Source organism: Heterodontus francisci, unplaced genomic scaffold (genome assembly GCF_036365525.1).
Source record: "Heterodontus francisci isolate sHetFra1 unplaced genomic scaffold, sHetFra1.hap1 HAP1_SCAFFOLD_1486, whole genome shotgun sequence".
NCBI classification, from domain to species: Eukaryota; Metazoa; Chordata; class Chondrichthyes; order Heterodontiformes; family Heterodontidae; genus Heterodontus; species Heterodontus francisci.
The window spans coordinates 14,982-20,000 of record NW_027141066.1 but is presented as its reverse complement, the minus strand read 5'-3'; positions in this window follow the sequence as shown (position 1 = coordinate 20,000).

Sequence of the window (5,019 nt, the reverse complement as noted above, 5' to 3'; positions counted from 1 at the left end):
ACAAGGAGCCTTGTTATTTCGCACCAAGTCTTTTGCGGGCATAGTTTCTTTCTTTGACATGTATATCTGTATGAAGGTCGGCTTTGCTCTGCCATCGCAGCCTCCCTTCTTTGCTTTTCTCACTGTACCAACAGACATGTCATAGACTTTGGTTTTTTTTTTATTAATTCTTTTCCTGTGGGTGTGGTGTGCCTCCGCACCCCCCAATCTGTTCCAAGGCCTTGTTTTCTCTCGCTCGCCAAAACACTTTGTCTGTTTTCACAGCCAGTCTACCGGCCTAGACCCAACTGTGCGATATTTCAGAGCCGGCAACAGAGCATGGAAAGTCCGCCAGATTTACCCTTAAATGCTCATAAATGACTTCCAGGCACTCTTCGGAAGGTCTTTTATTTCAAAAGAAGGTCCTTCCTTGAGGGAGCACTTCTTCGGCCACTTTGCAAGTGCAACCGCTGCCAGCAAAAGTTCTGAAAATCGAGTTCCCGAAAATCTCCGGGTACCCCGCCAACCCCCAGCCACCCGAATCGCAAGTGTCAATTCGGCGGGTTGCCTGCCGGTAGTCCTTCCGAAAATGAGGCGCCAAATCGCCGCAACGGCCATTTTTCATTTCGGCATCGGGACTTCCGACGGCAACTGATTAACTAGCCCGGGGACTAGAGCGGCAGCAAATGCAACGTGCCCTCTTGGCGGGAGCAACTTGACCGCCCCCGTGGGGAAAGGTCAACTCGGGGCCCGGGAAAGTCGCCGAGTCCGACCCCATACACTTCCATGAGTTGGGGGTTTTGGCCTTCCCGGCCCAAGGCTCGCCTTATTTCGGCCTGCACTTTCGGAAAAGGGTGCATTCCTTTTGGTTAATGATTTCACCAGCCCGGGTCTTAGCCTCTGCCCCGACGGCTAAGTCTTTTGGTTAATGATTTCCTGCGGCTGGGACTACCCTTTCCCCCGCCCTGCAGGCACCCGGGTCGGGAGGCCGTCGGGGGCACTTTCCGGGGCAAATCCGGACCCTTACGCAAGGGAGAGTGCGCCCCCCGCCTCGGCCGGGGGTCAGGCTGCCGCCTATTAAGCCCGACAGAAAACCCGAAAAATGGACGAAAATGGGAAAAAATCCCCATCCGAAAAAGGCTTAAAAGTCGGTTGGGCGGCAGCTAGGGTCGGTCTCTGCAGACCTGGAGGCTCGGGTGGACTCTTGGAATAAACGTCCAAGTCCCGACTTGCCACCTCCTACTACTGTGCAGATACCCCGCCAACCCCCAGCCACCCGAATGACAAGCGTCCGATCAGCGGGACGAATTTGACAACTCTGGCCGGACCTCTGGAACTCCATCCCGGGTAACCGGGGCAAATTTTTCCGCTTGATCGCCCTTCCACTGGTTAACCATTTGCCCTTTCGGACTTAGTCTCTGGACATTATTCGACTGATTTTCTGGTTAACCATTTGCCCTTTCGGACTTAGTCTCTGGGCATTATTTTCGACTTTTTGGTTAATGATTTCACACTTTTTACTTACTTTTGCGCTTTTTGGTTAATGATTACTCTGCTTACTGGTTAATTATTTGCCCTTTCGGACTTAGTCTCTGGACATTATTTTCGAGTTTTTGGTTAATGATTTCACACTTTTAACATATTTTTGCGCTTTTTGGTTAATGATTACTCTGCTTACTGGTTAACCATTTGCCCTTTCGGACTTAGTCTCTGGACATTATTTTCGAGTTTTTGGTTAATGATTTCACACTTTTAACATATTTTTGCGCTTTTTGGTTAATGATTACTCTGCTTACTGGTTAACCATTTGCCCTTTCGGACTTAGTCTCTGGACATTATTTTCGAGTTTTTGGTTAATGATTTCACACTTATAACATATTTTTGCGCTTTTTGGTTAATGATTACTCTGCTTACTGGTTAACCATTTGCCCTTTCGGACTTAGTCTCTGCACATTATTTTCGAGTTTTTGGTTAATGATTTCACACTTTTAACATATTTTTGCGCTTTTTGGTTAATGATTTCATACTTTTTACTTACTTTTGCGATTTTTGGTTAATGATTACTCTGCTTACTGGTTAACCATTTGCCCTTTCGGACTTAGTCTCTGGAGATTATTTTCGAGTTTTTGGTTAATGATTTCACACTTTTTACTTACTTTTGCGATTTTTGGTTAATGATTACTCTGCTTACTGGTTAACCATTTGCCCTTTCGCACTTAGTCTCTGGAGATTATTTTCGAGTTTTTGGTTAATGATTTCACACTTTTTACTTACTTTTGCGATTTTTGGTTAATGATTACTCTGCTTACTGGTTAACCATTTGCCCTTTCGGACTTGGTCTCTGGACATTATTTTCGAGTTTTTGGTTAATGATTTCACACTTTTTACTTACTTTTGCGATTTTTGGTTAATGATTACTCTGCTTACTGGTTAACCATTTGCCCTTTCGGACTTAGTCTCTGGACATTATTTTCGAGTTTTTGGTTAATGATTTCACACTTTTAACATATTTTTGCGCTTTTTGGTTAATGATTACTCTGCTTACTGGTTAATTATTTGCCCTTTCGGACTTAGTCTCTGCACATTATTTTCGAGTTTTTGGTTAATGATTTCACACTTTTAACATATTTTTGCGCTTTTTGGTTACTGATTTCATACTTTTTACTTACTTTTGCGCCTTTTGGTTAATGATTACTCTGCTTACTGGTTAACCATTTGCCCTTTCGGACTTAGTCTCTGGACATTATTTTCGAGTTTTTGGTTAATGATTTCACACTTTTTACTTACTTTTGCGATTTTTGGTTAATGATTACTCTGCTTACTGGTTAACCATTTGCCCTTTCGGACTTAGTCTCTGGACATTATTTTCGGGTTTTTGGTTAATGATTTCACACTTTTTACTTACTTTTGCGATTTTTGGTTAATGATTACTCTGCTTACTGGTTAACCATTTGCCCTTTCGGACTTAGTCTCTGGACATTGTTTTCGACATTTTGGTTAATGATTTCACACTTTTAACTTAATTTTGTGCTTTTTGGTTAATGATTTCATACTTTTTACTTACTTTTGCGATTTTTGGTTAATGATTTCATACTTTTTACTTACTTTTGCGATTTTTGGTTAATGATTTCATACTTTTTACTTACTTTTGCCCTTTTTGGTTAATGATTTCATACTTTTTACTTACTTTTGCGATTTTTGGTTCATGATTACTCTGCTTACTGGTTAACCATTTGCCCTTTCGGACTTGGTCTCTGGACATTATTTTCGACTTTTTGGTTAATGATTTCACACTTTTAACTTAATTTTGTGCTTTTTGGTTAATGATTTCATACTTTTTACTTACTTTTGCCCTTTTTGGTTAATGATTACTCTGCTTACTGGTTAACCATTTGCCCTTTCGGACTTAGTCTCTGCACATTATTTTCGAGTTTTTGGTTAATGATTTCACACTTTTAACATATTTTTGCGATTTTTGGTTAATGATTACTCTGCTTACTGGTTAACCATTTGCCCTTTCGGACTTAGTCTCTGGAGATTATTTTCGACTTTTTGGTTAATGATTTCACACTTTTAACATATTTTTGCGCTTTTTGGTTACTGATTTCATACTTTTTACTTACTTTTGCGCCTTTTGGTTAATGATTACTCTGCTTACTGGTTAACCATTTGCCCTTTCGGACTTAGTCTCTGGAGATTATTTTCGAGTTTTTGGTTAATGATTTCACACTTTTTACTTACTTTTGCGATTTTTGGTTAATGATTACTCTGCTTACTGGTTAACCATTTGCCCTTTTGGACTTAGTCTCTGGAGATTATTTTCGACTTTTTGGTTAATGATTTCACACTTTTTACTTACTTTTGCGATTTTTGGTTAATGATTTCACACTTTTTACTTACTTTTGCGATTTTTGGTTAATGATTACTCTGCTTACTGGTTAACCATTTGCCCTTTCGGACTTAGTCTCTGGAGATTATTTTCGAGTTTTTGGTTAATGATTTCACACTTTTTACTTACTTTTGCGATTTTTGGTTAATGATTTCACACTTTTTACTTACTTTTGCGATTTTTGGTTAATGATTACTCTGCTTACTGGTTAACCATTTGCCCTTTCGGACTTGGTCTCTGGACATTATTTTCGAGTTTTTGGTTAATGATTTCACACTTTTTACTTACTTTTGCGATTTTTGGTTAATGATTACTCTGCTTACTGGTTAACCATTTGCCCTTTCGGACTTAGTCTCTGGAGATTATTTTCGAGTTTTTGGTTAATGATTTCACACTTTTTACTTACTTTTGCGATTTTTGGTTAATGATTACTCTGCTTACTGGTTAACCATTTGCCCTTTCGGACTTAGTCTCTGCACATTATTTTCGAGTTTTTGGTTAATGATTTCACACTTTTAACATATTTTTGCGCTTTTTGGTTAATGATTACTCTGCTTACTGGTTAACCATTTGCCCTTTTGGACTTAGTCTCTGGACATTATTTTCGAGTTTTTGGTTAATGATTTCACACTTTTTACTTACTTTTGCGATTTTTGGTTAATGATTTCACACTTTTTACTTACTTTTGCGATTTTTGGTTAATGATTACTCTGCTTACTGGTTAACCATTTGCCCTTTCGGACTTAGTCTCTGGAGATTATTTTCGAGTTTTTGGTTAATGATTTCACACTTTTTACTTACTTTTGCGATTTTTGGTTAATGATTTCACACTTTTTACTTACTTTTGCGATTTTTGGTTAATGATGACTCTGCTTACTGGTTAACCATTTGCCCTTTCGGACTTAGTCTCTGCACATTATTTTCGAGTTTTTGGTTAATGATTTCACACTTTTTACTTACTTTTGCGATTTTTGGTTAATGATTTCATACTTTTTACTTACTTTTGCGATTTTTGGTTAATGATTACTCTGCTTACTGGTTAACCATTTGCCCTTTCGGACTTGGTCTCTGGACATTATTTTCGAGTTTTTGGTTAATGATTTCACACTTTTAACATAATTTTGCGCTTTTTGGTTAATGATTACTCTGCT